Source organism: Scyliorhinus torazame, chromosome 7, assembly GCF_047496885.1.
Source record: "Scyliorhinus torazame isolate Kashiwa2021f chromosome 7, sScyTor2.1, whole genome shotgun sequence".
Taxonomy (NCBI): domain Eukaryota; kingdom Metazoa; phylum Chordata; class Chondrichthyes; order Carcharhiniformes; family Scyliorhinidae; genus Scyliorhinus; species Scyliorhinus torazame.
The window spans coordinates 307,826,101-307,845,952 of NC_092713.1; the positions used below are offsets into that span (position 1 = coordinate 307,826,101).

Here is a 19,852-nt window from a genome sequence, read left to right on the forward strand (position 1 = left end):
GCCAATCCACCTAACCTGCACATCTTTGGACTGTGGGAGGAAACCGGAGCACCCGGAGGAAACCCACGCACACACGGGGAGGATGTGCAGACTCCACACAGACAGTGACCCAAGCCAGAATCGAACCAGGGACCCTGGAGCTGTGAAGCAATTGTGCTATCCACAAGGCTACCGTGCTGCCCAAACGGGAATGTTTTACTCCAGCGTCGGCACCCGTTCCGGGACCCCATTCTGCGGCCCACAGGGGGCTAGGGTGGCGTTGGAGCAGCCTCTGCCGCCCCAGTTGCCGATCCCGGCCTGAACCCGGCGCTGCAGGACCTACACATGCGCAGTTGGGCCGGCGCCAACAAGCGCATGCGCAGTGGCCTTCTTCCCCGCGCTGGCCCCGATGCCATCAGGCGCAGGGCTACAGGGGCCGGCGCGGAGGAAAGGAGGCCTGGGGGCAGAGAGGCCGGCCCGCCGATCAGTGGGCCCCGATCGCCGGCCAGGCCACTACGGAGGCCCCCCCCCCCCCCCCGGGGTCGGATCCCCCCTCGCCTCCACAGGCCGCCCCCGGACCCTTCAACACCGAGGTCCAGCTGGCTCAGAGGATGTTAGAACGGCGCTGGCAGGACTCGGCTTTTTGATCGCGGCCGCTCGGCCCGTCCGGGCCGGAGAATCGGCACGCCGGCCCGCGCTGGAGAGTCGCCGCATACCCCAACCGGCGCCGCATCGACCACGCTGGCGCCGATGCCACTGATTCTCCGTACTTGCATCCCAGCGTCGGGGCAGCGTGGCACGATTCGCGTGGCACCGCGCCGATTCTCCAACCCGTAGGGGGGTCGGAGAATTCTACCCCATAGATTTAAAATAATTGTCAAAAAATGAGAGGTAGAGCAGCACGGTGGCACAATGGTTAGCACTGCTACCTCATGGCGCCGAGGTCCCAGGTTCGATCCCGGCCCTGGGTCACTGTCTGTGTGGAGTTGGCACATTCTCCCCGTGTCTGCGTGGGTTTCGCCCCCACAACCCAAAGATGTGCAGGGTAGGCGGATTGGTCACGCTCGATTGCCCCTTCATTGGGAAAAATGAATTGGTACGCTAAATTTATTTTTAATAAATGAGAGGGGAATTGTGGCGGAACGCCTTCGCACAGAGAGTCGTTATGGTCTGGATTGCACCAACTGAAAGGGTTATGGAAGGAGATTGCGCTCAAAGAGACTAATTTGCAAGGATATGGGGCGAAAGTCATGAATTGGCTTTCAAAGAACTCACATGGGCGTGATCGTCTCCTTCTGTGCTGTGATGCCCTGGATCTGGGTTTCCAACCCCCCAGGATTGACCAGGAGATTCCCAAAAATTGAAGATTCATCTGGACACTGCTGTGCAGGAAGACTAAGGTGAACGTAATCATCGACGAGTTAAACAAAATGGCATCCATACCTCCTGCGGAGACCATGGGCATCATGGCGGCCTTTGCGAAGAGTGTTCCCGAGATTTTCCACTTGGCTTGTTCCCGCAATTGTCTGGCCATCTCTTTCCTCGGAGGTCCAGATCGCTCTGTGACCACTACTACCCATGGAGCGTTGAGCATCTGAAGGGTCAAAGGCCAAGATCAAGGACAGTAGCTCCGAGTAACACAGCACTATGTACACGGAAAAACAACACGAGCCACCAAACTCTATTGTGCACATATATCTGGTGTTCTCTTACTCCAATGAAATACATCTTGAATAATTTAAGGTCTTCTGAAAGAATAGTGCTTATTGCTGCACTGGCTTGGAATCTGTTTTCTAACTAGTGCCCGAGTTACTTCATTCCATGACTGGGGCCGGCCAAGCATTAACTCGTCCAAGCTGTAAGCTCTGGAATTTCTTCCTCTAAAACTCTCCATCTCTTCCCCTCCGGCTTTAAGAGTCTCCTTCGAACCTACCTCTAAGCAAGCAGTTTATCACCTATCCTACAATCTCCTCATGTGGCTCCGTGTCAAATGTTACTGTTGCCGATGGTCCAGAGGGGAGTGAATGGTCAACCAATGAAGATATACAAGACGTAGGACAGTAGATTTTTGATGACCAAGAGATAAGGAGACGGTGGATTAAGGTTGAATATCAGCAATGATCTTATTGAATCGCAGAGAAGTTATTCATTTTTTCCTCCAATCATGGGATGTGGGCGTCGCTGACAAGGTCAGCACTCATTGCCCATCCCTAATTGCCCATGAGAAGGTTGCGGTCCCTTCTTAAACCATCGCAGTCCATGTGGTGTAGATACGCCATAACGCTGTTAGGGAGCGAATTCCAGGATTGTGACCCGGCGATAGTGAAGGAACAGTGATATATTTCCAAGTAAGGATGGTGGGTATCTTGGAGGGGAATTTGCAGGGTGTGTGACACTAACTGGGGATTCACTTGTGCTTTTATATATAGGAGTGGACTCCTTCTTAAATCCTCCTGGTCCATGTGCCCTCTTGTTCTTGATGCTTTAACAAGTGGGAACAGTTTCTCTCCATCTACGCTGTCCAGCCATTGAATGAGGTATATTCTCTGAGCTATCAGAAAGTGAGAAATGATCTTATTCAAATGTATCATATTCTTCGAGGGCTTGAAGACTAGATGCTAAGAGGCAATTTTTGCAAGCCAGAAAGGCAAAAACTAGGGGCTATGGCCTCCGGGTGAGGGGTCAGTGCTTTAGGACCAGGGGGCTGTTTAGCACGGGGCTAAATCGTTGGCTTTGAAAGCAGATGAAGGCAGGCCAGCAGCACAGTTCAATTCCCGTACCAGCCTCCCCGAACAGGCGCCGGAATGTGGCGACTAGGGGCTTTTCACAGTAACTTCATTTGAAGCCTACTTGTGACAATAAGCCATTTTCATTTTCATTTCATGTGGAGAAATTCCTTCACTCGGAGAGTTGTGAATCATTAGAACGGGACATGGGTGTCGCTGGTTAGGTCAGCATTGACTGCTCATCCCTAGGATACCCTTCAGAAGGTGGTGGTGAGCTGCCTTCTTGAACTGCTGCAGTCCTTGAGGTGTAGATACACCCATCATGCTGTTAGGGAGGGAGCATCAGGATTTTGTCCCAGCGACAGTGAAGGAACGGCGATATCAGGGTGGTGAGTGACTTGGAGGGGAACCTCCAGGTTGGGAGGGGGGGGCGGGGGGGGGGGTTCCCAGGTATCTGCTGCCCTTGTCCCTCTAGATGGTGGTGGTCGTGGGTTTGGAAGGTGCTGCCGAAAGAACCTTATCGAGTTACTGGCGTGCATCTTGTAGATGGTACACACGTCTGCCACTGTTCATCGGTGCTGGAGGGTTGAATGTTTGTGGAAGGAGGAGTAATCAAGTGAACTGCTTTGTCTTGGATGGTGTTGAGCATCTTGAGTGCTGTTGGAGCTGTACTCATCCAGGGAAGTGGTGAGTATTCCATTACACTCCTGACGTGTGTCTTGTAGATAGTGGACAGACTTTGGGGGGTCAGGAGGTGAGTTACTCGGCGCAGGATTCCTAGCCTTTGACCTGCTCTGGTAGCCGCAGTATTAATATGGCTAGTCCAGTTCAGTTTCTGATCAATTATAACCCCAGGATGTTGATTGTGGGGAATTCAGCGATGGTAACGCCGTTGGATATCAAGGGGCGATGGTTAGATCCTCTCTTGTAGGAGATGGTCATTGCCTGGCACTTGTGTGGGGCAATTGTAACTTGCCACTTGTCAGCCCAAGCCTGGATATTTTCTGGGTCTTGCTGTAATTGGACAGGGACTGCTTCACTATCCGAGGAGTCGCGAATGGTGCTGAACATTGTGCAGTCATCCGCAAACATCCCCACTTCCGATCTCATGATGGAAGGGAGATTATTGATGAAGCAGCTGAAGATGGTTGGGCCGAGGACACGACCCTGAGGAACTCCTGCAGTGATGTCTTGGAGCTGAGGTGATTGACCTCCAACCTCCACAACCATCTTCCTTTGTGCCGGGTATGGCTCCAACCAATGGAGCATTTCCCTTCTGATTCCCATTGACTCCAGTTTAGCGCGGGGCTCCTTGATGCCACACTCGGTCAAATGCTGCCTTGATGTCGAGGGCAGTCACTCTCACTTCACCTCGGCATTCAGCTCTTTTGTCCACCTTTGAACCAAGGCTGAAATGAGGTCAGGAGCTGAGTGACCCTGGCGGAACCCAAACTGAGCGTCCGTGAGCAGGTTATTGCTGGGTAAGTGCCGCTTGATAGCACTGTTGATGACTCCTTCCATCACCTTGCTGACAATGGAGATTAGACTGATAGGGCGGTAATTGGCTGGGTTGGATTTGTCCTGTTTCTTGTGTACAGGACACACCTGGGCAATTTTCCACATTGCCGGGTAGATGCCAGTGCTTTAGTTGCACTGGAACAGCTCGGCTAGGGTGCGGCAAGTTCTGGAGCACAAGTCTTCAGTACTATTGCCAGAATATTGTCAGGTCCCATAGCCTTTGCAGTATCCAGTGACTTCAGCCATTCCTTGATATCACGTGGAGTTAATCGTATTGGCTGAAGACAGACATCTGTGATGCTGGGGACCTCCAGAGGAGACCGAATTGGATCATCCACTCAGCACTTCTTGCTGAAGATTGTTGCGAATGCCTCAGCCTTGTCTTTTGCTTATAAATGCTGGGCTCCTCCATCATTGAGGATGGAGATATTTGTGGAGCCTCCTCCTCCAGTGAGTTGGTTAATTGTCCACCACCATCAAGGCTGGATGTGGCAGGACTGCAGAGCTTAGATCTGATGTGTTCATTGTGGAATCGCTTAACCCTGTCTATTACTTGCTCCTTATGCTGTTTGGCACGCAAGAAGTCCTCTATTGTAGCTTTGCCAGGTTGAGACATCATTTTTCGGTATTCCTGGTGTTGCTCCTGACATGCTCTCCTGCATTCTTCATTGAACCAGGTTTGATCCCCTGGCTGGGTGGTAATGGGGGAGTGAGGGATAGGCCGGGTCAGGAGGTTGCAGATTGTGGTTGAAACAATTCTGCTGCTGATGGCCCACAGCGCCTCCTGGAGGCCCAGTCTGGAGTTGCTAGATCTGTTCAAAGTCTATCCCATTTAGCACGGTGGTAGTGCCACACAACACGATGGAGGGTATCCTCAATGTGAAGGTAGGACTTTGTCTTCACAAGGACTGTGCGGTGGTCACTCCTATCGATACTCTCATGGACAGATGTATCTGCAGCAGGCAGATTGGTGAGGGTGAGGTCCAGTATGTTTTTCCCTCTTGTTGGTTCCCTCACCACCTGCTGCAGTCCCAGTCGAGCAGCGATGCCCTTTAGGACCCGGCCAGCTCGGTCTGTGGTGGTACTACCGAGCCCCTCTTGGTGATGGACATTGAAGTCCCCACCCAGAACATATTCTGCGCCGTTGCCACCCTCAGTGCTTCCTCCAAGTGGTGTTCAACATGGAGGAGTACTGATTCATCAGCTGATGGTAGACGCTGTGTGGTTATCAGCAGGAGGTTTTCTTGCCCATGTTTAACCTGAAGCCAGGAGACTTGATGAGGTCCAGAGTCGATGTTGTTGATTCCCAGGACAACTCCCTCCCGACTGTATACCACTGTGCCACCACCTCTGCTGGGTCTCTCCTACCGGTGAGACAGGACATACCCAGGAATGGTGATAGTGGTGTCTGGGACATTGTAAGGTATGATTCTGTGAGTGTGACTATGTCAGGCTGTTGCTTGACCAGTCTGTGAGACAGTTCTCCCAACATTGGCACAGGTCCCCAGATGTTAGTAAGGAGGACTTTGTAGGGTGGACAGGGCTGATGCTGGGCGGTCCGTCCGGCTTCATTCCTGTTTTGTTTTTTCATAGCGGTTGAATACAACTGAGTGGCTTGTAAGGCCATTTCAGAGGGCATTTAAGAGTCAACTACATTGCACTTAGCCTCAAAGGAAAGCAGGTGGTAACTGAAATTTGAAGGATCCCTCGGTTGTTAAAATAATTTTCATTTTTATAGCACCTTGCACGATGTCAGGATGTCGCAAAGCGTTTTACATCCGACGAAGAGCAAGTGAGGTACATGCACTGCTGTAATGTAGGAATATCAGCCGCCAATGTTCCCACTTTGGCCGGGAAACTGGGAAACACCAATCTGCTGTTTTTCCAAAACATTCCATGGGATCTTTGGGATGGGGCCTCCTCGATTTAACGTGTCGTTGGAAAGATGCTCACCTCTACCGGTGCAGCGTTCCCTCAGCTGCTGCCCATTATCAGACTGGATTACGTGTTCAGTTCAGACTGTGTTGGGGGTCTCCCGGGGGGGGGGGGGGGGGGGGGGGGGGGGGGGGGGGGGGGGGGATCTCGAACTCATAGCTTCCTGACTCTACACACGGACAGACACACATACGAAATAGGAGCAGAAGTAGGCCAATCGGCCCCTCAAACCTGATCCGCCTCTTGACAGAATCAGAGCTGACCTGTTTGTGTTTCGCGTTCCCCATCTACCCCCCCCCCCCTCCGATAACCTTCGACCCCCTTGCCCAACAAGAATCCCCCTCCCTCCACCTTCGATATATTCAATGGCTCCGCCTCTGATGCGAGAGTGACAGCCACAAAGCTACAGCTGACAATGGCAAGGAGCTGAAATATAAAGAGGAATAGGAGCGGTTCTCCCTCGTGTCCGGGGCCGGTATTTAACCCTCAAACAGTACAGCTATCAAAACAAACAGATTATCTGGTCCATCATCATATTCTGGTTTGTGGACTCTTCCTGTGCACGTGTCGACCGCTGTGTTCCCCGCCTCACCACGGACCCCATACTGCCAGCAAGTGCCTCATTGGCTGTAAAACACTCTGACTCACCCTGAGGTGGTGAAAGGTGCTATGGAAATGCACGTTCTTCCTTCACTTGGATATTTCAAATGGGGGGGGCGGGGGCGGTCAAGCGAATGTTTGAAGTCTTCGTCTTCTGCCCATCCGTCCGTGAGGTGCCAAAACAAACTCCAAACTGTGCCACGCCTGCAATCTGTGGCTTGACTATTGGCCGTGAGGGAGTTGTCTTTCCCTGAAGTCAGGAACCGAAATCCAAGTGGCTCAAAGTTGAAATCGGGCCTACCCCTCAACTAAAGCCATGATACAAATTCGACAAAAGCAGACGTGCCCATTGTGGTGATCCACTGTAATAGGAGATGTAAGGTGGGACCTCCACTACAGGTTCGCCGGTAGCTCCTGCCGGCTGGCTCCGCCCACGGAGAACTGTATAAATATACATGACCTCCAGTGCCCTGCCATTTCGCCAGCTGCAGCAGGAGGCCACACATCTGACTGTAATAAAGCCACAGTTGTACCCAACATAAGTCTTTGTGCAATTGATCGTGCATCAATTTATTACAGTCAGATTTTCCACAGAATGGATATCAGAATTAAGCCCGATCGCCTGCAGCTGGATCCTCACTCGCCCGACGCCAGGAAAGACTTTACTCACTGGCTAGCATGTTTCGAGGCTTACCTCAACGCGGCGGACCCCACTCCAAGATAAATGTCCTGTACTCCAGACTGAGCTCCAGCGTGTTCCCGTTGATCCAAGAGGCCACGAATTACACAAAAGCAATGGAACTCCTCAAAGAACACTGCGCGCAGAAGGCGAACACGCTCTTCGCCAGGCATGTACTCGCCACCCGCTCGCAACTACCTGGTGAGTCCATCGAAGACTTCTGGCGGGCCCTAATTCCACTTGTCCGGGAATGTGACTGTCAGGCCTTCACGGCCGCCGAACACTCGAATCTCCTCATGCGCGATGCCTTCGTGACGGGGATTGCGTCGGACCGCATCCGAGAACGATTGCTGGAAGGGGCCACGCTCGAACTGGCGGAGACAAAAACCTTGGCGCTCTCCATGACGGTCGCATCCCGTAACGTACAATCGTACCTCTCCCGCCGCGCTGCCCACCCTTCTACTCCTTCCTACCCCTCCTGGACCCCGCCGACGACCTCCTCAGCCGGGGCCCTGCCTTCCCAATACGCCTGCGCCGCACGCCGATCCGCGCACCCCGGGGGTCCCCGCTGCTACTTCTGCAGTCAGCAGAAGCACCCCCGCCAACACTGCCCGGCCCGCACTGCCGTTTGTAAAGCCTGCAGTAAAAAGGGCCACTTCGCGGCTGTGTGCCAGGCCCGTGCAGTCGCTGCGATCGCTCCCGCTATCGGCCCCTGCCCCACGCCAGACGCACAATGGGAGCCGCCATCTTCTCCTCCCGGGGCCATGTGCGACCAATGGGCGCCGCCATCTTGTCCTGACCCCGCAATGTGCGCACCATGGGCGCCGCCATCTTGTCCCCTACAGGATCTCTGGACATCCCGACATCAGAACCGCACACGCTCGCCACCCGAAGCATCCGATGGCTACCCGCAGCTCGCTTCAATGACGCTGGATCAATCTCGCCCGCACAACCTGGCCACCGCGTCGACGACGGTTAAAATCAACGGCCACGCGACCTCGTGCCTGCTGGACTCCTGGAGCACCGAAAGCTTTGTTCACCCAGATATGGTAAGGCGCTGCTCCCTCGCGGTCCACCCTGCCAATCAAAGGATCTCCCTAGCCTCCGGATCCCACTCCATCCCGATCTAAGGCTTTTGTACAGTCACCCTCACGGTCCAGGGCGTAGAATTTAGTAACTTCCGCCTCGATGTTCTTCCTAATCTCTGCACTGCACTCCTGTTGGGCTTGGACTTCACCCTCAAATTCGGCGGGCCCTTACCCCCCCTTACCGTTTGCGGCCTTGCGACCCTCAAGGTCGATCCCCCCTCCCTTTTTGCCAATCTAACTGTGGATTGCAAGCCCGTTGCCACTAGGAGCAGACAGTACAGCACCCAGGACAAGACCTTCATCAGGTCCGAAGTCCAGCGGCTGCTTAAGGAGGGTATTATCGAGGCCAACAACAGCCCCTGGAGAGCCCAAGTGGTAGTGGTTAAAACTGGGGAGAAACACAGGATGGTCATGGACTACAGCCAGACCATCAATCGGTACACGCAGCTCGACGCGTACCCCCTCCCACGCATATCTGATACGGTCAATCAGATTGCGCAGTACCGGGTCTTCTCAACAATTGACCTGAAATCCGCCTACCACCAGCTCCCCATCCGGAAGTCGGACCGGCCATACACTGCCTTTGAGGCGGACGGTCGCCTCTACCACTTCCTTAGGGTCCCTTTCGGTGTCACAAATGGGGTCTCGGTCTTCCAAAGAGAGATGGACTGAATGGTCGACCAGGACGGTATGCGGGCCACCTTTCCGTACTTAGATAATGTCACCATCTGCGGCCATGACCAGCAGGACCACGATGCCAACCTCGATAAATTCCTCCGCACTGCCACTCTTCTCAACCTGACCTACAACAAAGAGAAGTGTGTGTTCAGCACGACCCGGTTAGCCATTCTCGGCTATATAGTCCAAAACGGACTTCTCGGGGGCGACCCCATGTGCCCCCTCATGGAACCTCCCCTCCCCCACTGCCCCAAGGCCCTCAAATGCTGCCTGGGGTTCTTTTCCTACTACGCTCAGTGGGTCCCAAACTATGCGGACAAGGCCCGCCCACTCATTCAGTCCACCCAATTCCCCCTCGCGGCCGAGGCACAACACACTTTCGCCCGCATCAGAGCAGACATCGCCAAGGCCGGGATGCGCGCAGTGGACGAGTCACTGCCTTTCCAAGTAGAAAGCGACGCTTCAGACGTCGCTCTTGCCACCACTCTAAACCAGGCAGGCAGACCAGTGGCATTCTTTTCCCGCACACTTCATGCCTCAGAAATTCAACACTCATCCATCGAGAAGGAGGCCCAAGCTATCGTTGAAGCTGTGCGGCATTGGAGGTATTACCTGGCCGGTAAGAGATTCACTCTCCTTACGGACCAATGGTCGGTAGCCTTCATGTTCAATACCACACAGCGGGGCAAGATCAAAAATGATAAAATCTTGCGGTGGAGAATCGAGCTCTCCACCTATAATTACGAGATCTTGTATCGCCCCGGTAAACTCAACGAGCCCCCAGACACCCTCTCCCGAGGTACATGTGCCAGCGCACAAGTGGACCAACTCCGGGCCCTACACGACAGCCTTTGTCACCCAGGGGTCACTCGAATGTACCATCTGGTCAAAGCTCGCAATCTGCCCTACTCCGTCGAGGAAGTAAGGACAGTCACCAGGGACTGCCAGGTCTGTGCGGAGTGCAAGCCGCACTTCTACCGGCCAGACCGTGCGCGCCTGGTGAAGGCTTCCCGCCCCTTTGAACACCTCAGCGTGGATTTCAAAGGGCCCCTCCCCTCTACTGACTGTAACACGTACATTCTCAGTGTGGTCGATGAGTATTCCAGATTCCCCTTCGCCATCCCATGCCCCGCTATGACGTCTGCCACCATCATCAAGGCCCTCACCACCAACTTCGCTCTGTTCGGTTTCCCCGCCTACATCCACAGTGACAGGGGATTCTCATTCATGAGCGATGAGCTGCGTCAGTTCCTGCTCAGCAGGGGTATCACCTCCAGCAGGACGACCAGCTACAACCCCCGGGGAAACGGGCAAGTAGAACGGGAGAATGGGACGGTTTTGAGGGCCTGTCCAGCTGGCCCTACGGTCCAGGAACCTCCCAGCCTCTTGCTGGCCGGAGGTCCTCCCTGATGCTCTACACTCCATCCGGTCACTATTGTGCACCGCCACTAATAACACACCCCATGAACGTGTTTTTACCTTCCCCAGGAAGTCCACATCCGGGGTGTCGCTCCCGACTTGGCTCGCAGCCCCAGGACTGGTCCTTCTCCATAGGCACGTCCGACTCCACAAGGCGGACCCCTTGGTGGGCAGGGTTCATCTGCTCCACGCCAACCCTCAATATGCCTACGTTGAGTTCCCCGACGGCCGCCAAGACACTGTCTCACTCAGGGGCCTGGCACTGTCAGGTTCCACCCCAACACACCCCCCCACCAATGGCCCCCCCCCATCTCCCACCGCGCTGCCAATATTGACCCCACCAGACCACCCCCCCCCTCCCCTTTTCTGCACAAGAGGACTTCGGCACGCTCCCGGAGTTCCCCGATGACTGGCCAGCATCAACACCGCCATCACCGCCATCGGTGCCACCTCCACCACCGCCAGCACCGACTTCGCCGCCACCGTTACGGCGCTCCCAACGAAGCACCAAAGCACCGGGCCGGCTGAACCTTTGACGGACTCCGGACCGTCAACATGGACTTTTCTTTCCCTACCACTGTACATAATTGCACTAATTGTATATAGTTTCATATCACCCCCGCCAGACTCATTTTTAGCAGGGGGTGAATGTGGTGAACCACTGTAATAGGAGATGGAAGGTAGGACCTGCACTACAGGTTCGCTGGTAGCTCCTGCCGGCTGGCTCCGCCCAGGGAGAACGGTATAAATATGCATGACCTCCAGTGCCCTGCCATTTCACCAGCTGCAGCAGGAGGCCACACATCTGACTGTAATAAAGCCACAGTTGTACCCAACTTAAGTCTTTGTGCAATTGATCGTGCATCACCCATGCTAGGGTTGTGACGCTTCATCGACATTCCGATCCTGGGCAGAGTGGGCATGTGACTTCGCTGATTGGTACCTCAGGGTTGTAATTTAATTGAACAACAATCAGACAAGATTGAGGGAGAGAATGAGAGAGAGAGAGAGAGAGAGAGAGAGGAGCAACTGTCAAGCCTCATTTGAAAGGAATGGCTCCGGCCCCATGTGGAATGGTTTAGAGTGTATTAACAAGCTCGGATTAACACGGCTACATCTGGGGTAAATATGAGGCATTTAGTGCATATCACAAGTCTTTGTAGGTGCTGTACTTCATCGAGCTCAAGCCTAGCTTGATCCCTTCACGGGTTTAAAACGAGACAGGATTAGTACGAGAAATTCCTGATCGACAAACCAGCCAACACAGTGGCTGGCGGCGCGCACAGCTGCAAATGTAACTTTCCCAACAGCAATCTTTCTCGCTGAGTTTTCAACGGCGGGGCTGTTATACAGAAAGTGTTCCGAGCGCCATAAACTATCCCCCTGTTGTTCCTCCACTAACTGGGCCAGTCCAGGGTTGCAGCGATTTCCTTGCCAATCCTACTAAAAAATGACATTCCTTGTTCTGTTTCTTGGTTTTAACCCTCCCCTGGTTGGCGAAAGCACTTATGTGGATTCAGCTATGAGCTGTGATTCAGTTGGTAGCAACACCCCCCCCCTAGGTCAGAAGGCTGGAGGTCGTGCAGAGGTGTCCCCTTTCAGATGAGGCATCGAGCCAAGGCTCTGTCTCCATCTCAGACAGATGGCCATGATTTCAATGCAGGAGAGCTCTTCTCAATGTTCTGAGCTAATATTTATCCTTCAACGTATACAAATCCGATGCCAGTGCTTAGGTAGTTACATTGTATATGTTGTGTTGCCCTATTATGTATTTTCTTTTATTCCCTTTTCTTCTCATGTACTTAATGATCTGTTGAGCTGCTCACAGAAAAATACTTTTCACTGTACCTCAGTACACGTGACAATAAACAATCCAATCCAATCCAAATTACTGATCATTTGGCCACTTAATTGGTTGCTAGTTGTTGGAGCTTACTGTGCACCAACTGGCTGCCACATTTCCTACAATGCAATAGTGTGCACACCTCAAAAAGGAATTCCATTAGCGCCAGATGCTGTAAATGCCTTTAATGGATAGCAGCATGACATCACTAGAAAGGAATTGTGTCATGTGATCCATTCTTAGTTTCACTCTAGCCTGTAAGCAGAACACAGCACACACAACTCTGCTGCTGATATCTTCATGATGTCTATCCATTTATATATGTCCACACATGTATAGTCTAAATATATCAACCCACAATGTGTTTACACAATACCTTATAAGAGGTTGATGCCTTTTGTTATTCATTCAAGGGGTGAGGGCATCACTGATTAGGGCAGCATTCATTGCCCATCTCTAGTTTACCCTCAGGAAGGTGGCGTTGACGTGTCTTCCTGAACCGCTGCAATCCCTGTGGTGTAGCGTCCCCCACAGTGCTGTTAGGCAGGGAATTCCAGGATTTTGATCCAACAACAGTGAAGGAACACCGATATATTTCCAAGCCAAGATGGTGAGTGACCTGGAGTGGAACGTCCTGGTGGTGGTGTTCCTAGGTATCTGTTGCCCTTGTCCTTCTAGATGGTAGAGTTCTGGGTTTGGAAGGTGCTGTCTCCGGATCCTTCTCAGTTGTTGAAGTCAATCTTGTCGGTGATGCACACGGCTGCTACTGTACTTCAGTGGTGGAGGGAGGGAATATTTGTGGAAGGGGGAGCAATCAAGAGGGATGTTTTATCCTGGATGGTGTGGAGCTTCTTGAGTGTTGTTAGAGCTGCACTCATACTGGCAAGTGGAGAGTATTCCAACACACTCCTGACTTGTGCCTTGTAGATGTTTGACAGGCTTTGGGGAGTGAGGAGGTGAGTTATTTGCAGCAGGATTCCTAGCCTCTAACTTGCTCTTGTAGACACAGCATTTATATGGCTAGTCCAATTCAATATTTGGTCATTGGTAACCCCCAGGATGCTGCATGGGGTTTATATCATTATGAAACACAACATGGTGGCAGTGGTGGTATGATGGTGTAGCAGCAAGATTAGGTACAGGTGCAACATGGTGAACAGCCTTGGATCGTGCTATAATACATGAAATGACCCTCAACATTTTGGTCAGGCCACAACAGGCTTTCAGCGTCGGAGAGTGTTGAGAAAGCAGGGCGCTGACCATGCAGAAAGTCACTAGAGACATCTGCAGCAGTGCTGCGTTCTGCCCACAGGCCAATGTGAAACTGAGACTGGATCGCATGGCACACCTCCCTTCTAGTGATGGCAAGCTGCTATCCCTTAAAGGCATATTAAATCAGCAAGGCACTTTGGGACATTGTGAAAGATGCTATATAAATGTACAGTACGAAGTCTTACAACACCAGGTTAAAGTCCAACAGGTTTGTTTCGATGTCACTAGCTTTCGGAGCGCTGCTCCTTCCTCAGGTGAATGAAGAGGTCTGTTCCAGAAACACATATATAGATAAATTCAAAGATGCCAAACAATGCTTGGAATGCGACCATTAGCAGGTGATTAAATCTTTACAGATCCAGAGATGGGGTAACCCCAGGTTAAAGAGGTGTGAATTGTATCAAGCCAGGACAGTTGGTAGGATTTCGCAGGCCAGATGGTGGGGGATGAATGTAATGCGACATGAATCCCAGGTCCCGGTTGAGGCCGCACTCATGTGTGCGGAACTTGGCTATAAGTTTCTGCTCGGCGATTCTGCGTTGTCGCGGGTCCTGAAGGCCGCCTTGGAGAACGCTTACCCGGAGATCAGAGGCTGAATGCCCTTGACTGCTGAAGTGTTCCCCGACTGGAAGGGAACATTCCTGCCTGGTGATTGTTGCGCGATGTCCGTTCATTCGTTGTCGCAGCGTCTGCATGGTCTCGCCAATGTACCATGCTTCAGGACATCCTTTCCTGCAGCGAAGGAGGCCATTCGGCCCATCAAGTCTACCTCATACGCTGCAGGAAAGGATGTCCCGAAGCATGGTACATTGGCGAGACCATGCAGACGCTGCGACAACGAATGAACGGACATCGCGCAACAATCACCAGGCAGGAATGTTCCCTTCAAGTCGGGGAACACTTCAGCAGTCAAGGGCATTCAGCCTCTGATCTCCGGGTAAGCGTTCTCCAAGGCGGCCTTCAGGACCCGCGACAACGCAGAATCGCCGAGCTGAAACTTATAGCCAAGTTCCGCACACATGAGTGCGGCCTCAACCGGGACCTGGGATTCATGTCGCATTACATTCATCCCCCACCATCTGGCCTGCGAAATCCTACCAACTGTCCTGGCTTGGTACAATTCACACCTCTTTAACCTGGGGTTACCCCATCTCTGGATCTGTAAAGATTTAATCACCTGCTAATGGTCGCATTCCAAGCATTGTTTGGCATCTTGGAATTTGTCTATATATGTGTTTCTGGAACAGACCTCTTCATTCACCTGAGGAAGGAGCAGCGCTCCGAAAGCTAGTGACATCGAAACAAACCTGTTGGACTTTAACCTGATGTTGTAAGACTTCGTACTGTGCTCACCCCAGTCCAACGCCGGCATCTCCACATCATATAAATGTAAGCATTTCTTTTCACATGGCCACCCTCCTCTGCAGGGATATAGAACATAGAACATACAGTGCAGAAGGAGGCCATTCGGCCCATCAAGTCTGCACCGACCCACTTAAGCCCTCGCTTCCACCCTACCCCGTAACCCAATAACCCTTCCTAACCTTTTTGGTCATGAAGGGCAATTTATCATGGCCAATCCACCTAACCTGCACGTCTCTGGATTGTGGGAGGAAACCGGAGCACCCGGAGGAAATTCACGCAGACACGGGGAGAACGTGCAGACTCCGCACAGACAGTGACCCAAGCCGGGAATCGAACCTGGGACCCTGGTGCTGTGAAGCCACAGTGCTATCCACTTGTGCTACCGTGCACACAGTAATTTGACCAACATAAAGACGTTTAATTGAATTTCAGCGAGAGTTAGTGGTATCAGACAGCAAATATTTAACCCACTCAGGAAATGCTCAGGTTACTGCTACTGATCAAAAGGTGGACAGGGAATGTCGTTCTCCGAGCATTGTCATGTATTCTGAGCACAGAAACTGACCTTTCGACCCAAAGTCTGGTGTTTATACCACACACTAGTCTCCTCCCACCCTTATTCATCTAACCCCATCAAATTAACCTTTCACCAGCTTTTATTTATCTAACTTCCCCTTAAATGCATCACGCCCATTTGTCTTAACCACTCCCCGTGATAGCAAGGTCCACATTCTCGTCACTCCCTGTGATAGTGAATACCACGTTCTCGTCACTCTCTGGGTAGCGAAGCTTCTCCTGGATTCCCAATCCGGCTTATTAGTGAGTGTCTTATTATTATGGTCTGCCTTCAGATGTGAAAATGCTTTAGCTATTTCTACCCTTTCAAACTCCTTCTTAATTTTAAAAACCTCAGTCAGATCTCCTCTCTTGTCTTTTACCCTGACTTTTACCAGGGAAGCGCGGTAGCACTGTGGATAGCACAATTGCTTCACAGCTCCAGGGTCCCAGGTTCGATTCCGGCTTGGGTCAGTGTCTGTGCGGAATCTGCACATCCTCCCCGTGTCTGCGTGGGTTTCCTCCGGGTGCTCCGGTTTCCTCCCACAGTCCAAAGATGTGTGGGTTAGGTGGGTTGGCCGTGATTAATTGCCCTTAGTGTCCACAATTGCCCTTAGTGTTGGGTGGGGTTACTGGGTTATGGGGATAGGGTGGAGGTGTTGATCTTGGGTAGGGTGCTCTTTCCAAGGGCCGGTGCAGACTCGATGGGCCGAATGGACTCCATCTGCGCTGTAAATTCTGTGATCTGATATGTGAACCCACTCAGTTCTGGTCTCACACTCATAAATCCTTCTCCATTGCCCCTACATCCTTTTTATAATATGTGTGCGGAGCTTTCCTTTTATGATATCAGCAGTCATCATTTCCATCCTTTACAACAACAGCTTACATTCATGTATCGCCTTTAAGTTAATGAAGCATCCCAAGGCGCGCCACCGAGCCACGTTAGGAGATTTTAGCTCAGGTGCCCAAAATCTTGGTCAAAGAGGTAGCTCTTAAAGAGTATCTTCCAGCAAGGTAGAGACAGAGGCGTTTAGGAAGAGAATCCAGAGCTTGGGCCCAGGCCACTGAAGGTACGGCCGCTGATGGTGAAGAAATTAAAATTGGGGATACTCAAATGGCCAGAATTAGTGGAACACCGATTTTCCGGAGGGTTCTGGGGTTGGAGGAGATTACAGAAAGAGGGAGGGATGTGAAAACAAGGATGACAATTTTAAAATCAAGATGTTGAACTGGTCTCCAGGGTAGGTCAAGGAGCACAGAGCTAATAGGGGGATAGGGCAGCACGGTAGCATAATGGTTAGCACAGTTGCTGCACAGCTCCAGGATTCCAGGTTCGATTCCCGGCTTGGGTCGCTGCCTGTGCGGAGTCTGCACGTTCTCCCCGTGTCTGCGCAGGTTTCCTCCGGGTGCTCCGGTTTCCTCCCACAGTCCAAAGACGTGCAGGTTAGGTGGATTGGCCACGCTAAATTGCCCTTAGTGTCCAAAAAGGTTAAGTGGAGTTACTGGGTTACGGGGATAAAGGGGATAGGGTGGAGGCATGGGGCTTAAGTAGGGTGCTCTTTCCATGGACCGGTGCAGACTCGATGGGCTGAATGGCCTTCTTCTGCACTGTAAATTCTATGAAATCTCTGACTTGCTACAAGTTAAGGTGCAGGCAGCAGATATTTGGAGGACTTCAGGTTTACAGACGGTAGCATGTGAGAGAGCAGCCAGGAGTGTGTTGGAATAGTCTACGGGTACCAAACGTGTGAATGAGCTGGGACAGGGCGAAGTAAGGGATGGGCTTTCACCACAATCGATTGATAGTCAACATTACTGACACCAGCTTAAATTGTCAATTTATTCATTGAATTTAACTCCACTGTCACCGTGGTGAGGTGACATCACCACTGCTCCACTGTCATCCCAGCATGAAGTCAGAAGCTCATCTCAAGATCAATTGTGACACCAAGGTTACAAATCCTGGCCTCAGACTGTTGCCAGGGAGAGGGGGCGGCGTCCGTCGGTGGCTTGGGAACGGAGTTTGGATCAAAACGATAATTCCAGTCTTCCCAATATTTCATTGGAAGAAATCTCTTCTCGTCCAGTATTGGATGTCTGATATGGACTCTGGTCTTTTAGCAACCATGTAGGGGTCCAGGGAGGAAGCGGGGAGGTAGACACGGGTGTCTGCATGAACATGTGTTTTGGGGTGATGTCGCCAAGGGGCAGTGTGTAGATGAGATATAGAAAGGGCCGAGGATAGATCCTGATATCAGAGCTAACAGTGTGGGAGCTGTAAGAGAAGCCATTACCAGTTATTCGCTGGCTACAATTAAGTCAATAAGAACGGGAGCATGGTGAGAACAGTGTCCAGCTGGACCACAGTGAAGAGGTGTTGGAAGAGGATGGCATGGTCAAGGACTGCGGGCAGGTGGAGATGGATGAGGTTTTACCTTTGTCTAGGTGATGCAGGATGTCATTCGTGACTTTGATCAGAGCTGTACTGTTTCTTTGAGGGGAAGGGTTATGACGGCAACTGTAAAGGAGAGAAGGACAACCTCCGACAAGAGAGAGGACCATTTACAATATCAGCTCCCTTGGGGGCCAGGAGGGGAGGTTGGGTGATCAGCAGTTTAATGGGAATTGGTGCGAAGGTTCTTGTGGACAAGATGAGATCAGAAATGATGTGCGGGGAGATGGGAAAGAAACTAGAGAAATGTACAGGTTGTCGTGTTAATCACCCTGGGGTAACACGGACTGCAACTGGATGCAGTTGTACTGGAAAGTAGACTCCAAACGTTGACGTTAGTTCAATATGCTTTATGAACTTGTTAAGCAGTGCACACAATTCGCTGTGGGTTTGACACTCTACCAATCTAAGTGTGCTTACTATAACTAACTAGACCAGACTAGCTCTGAGCCACGTGTAGAAGGTGCTAACTGATATATGCACCCTGACTGTCACTACAGTTGTCACCAGTGGAAAGAGGCAGAGCGTTGATGCCTCGTGTGTTTTATAGTGGGAGACCACTTTCTAGTGTTCTGCCTGGTGATTGGTTGTGTTTTGTCCTGTGTGTTGATTGGCTGTACTGGGTGTCTGTCACTGCCTGTCTGTATCTCATTAGAACATAGAACATAGAACGATACAGCGCAGTACAGGCCCTTCGGCCCACGATGTTGCACCAACATGGGAAGTCAAAAAACAAAAGCCATCTAACCTACACTATGCCATTATCATCCATATTCTTATCCAATAAACTTTTAAATGCCCTCAATGTTGGCGAGTTCACTACTGTTGCAGGTAGGGCATTCCACGGCCTCACCACTCTTTGCGTAAAGAACCTACCTCTGACCTCTGTCCTATATCTATTACCCCTCAGTTTAAGGCTATGTCCCCTCGTGCTAGCCATTTCCATCCGCGGGAGAAGGCTCTCACTGTCCACCCTATCTAACCCCCTGATCATTTTGTATGCCTCTATTAAGTCTCCTCTTAACCTTCTTTCTAACGAAAACAACCTCAAGTCCATCAGCATTTCCTCATAAGATTTTCCCTCCATACCAGGCAACATCCTGGTAAATCTCCTCTGCACCCGTTCCAAAGCTTCCACGTCCTTCCTATAATGAGGTGACCAGAACTGTACGCAATACTCCAAATGCGGCCGTACCAGAGTTTTGTACAGCTGCAACATGACCTCATGACTCCAGAACTCAATCCCTCTACCAATAAAGGCCAACACTCCATAGGCCTTCTTCACAACCCTATCAACCTGGGTGGCAACTTTCAGGGATCTATGTACATGGACACCGAGATCCCTCTGCTCTCCACACTTTTTACCATTTTACCATTAGTCAAATATTCCGCATTCCTGTTATTCCTTCCAAAGTGAATCACCTCACACTTCTCTACATTAAACTCCATTTGCCACCTCTCAGCCCAGCTCTGCAGCTTGTCTATGTCCCTCTGTAACCTGCAACATCCTTCCGCACTGTCGACAACACCACCGACTTTAGTGTCTGCAAATTTACTCACCCACCCTTCTGTGCCCTCCTCTAGGTCATTTATAAAAATGACAAACAGCAACGGCCCCAGAACAGATCTTTGTGGTACGCCACTTGTAACTGAAATCCATTCTGAACATTTCCCATCAACCACCACCCTCTGTCTTCTTTCAGCGAGCCAATTTCTGATCCATATCTCTAAATCACCCTC

General features: G+C 51.5%; 1 protein-coding gene across 5 annotated transcripts in view; it reads left to right on the forward strand.

Annotated features, from left to right (window-relative positions):
* Positions 1-19,852, forward strand: part of LOC140427160 (synaptopodin) — a 154,147-nt gene that overhangs the window by 24,801 nt on the left and 109,494 nt on the right. The window contains exon 1 of one of the 5 annotated variants that reach the window (XM_072512719.1): positions 15,887-15,921. The exons of 3 other annotated variants lie outside the window; for them this stretch is intronic. The gene's annotated coding sequence lies outside the window, so the exon portion shown is untranslated. Of the gene's footprint in view, positions 1-15,886; positions 15,922-19,852 lie in introns of those variants that run through there. One more of the 5 variants, XM_072512723.1, reaches the window with a different exon arrangement.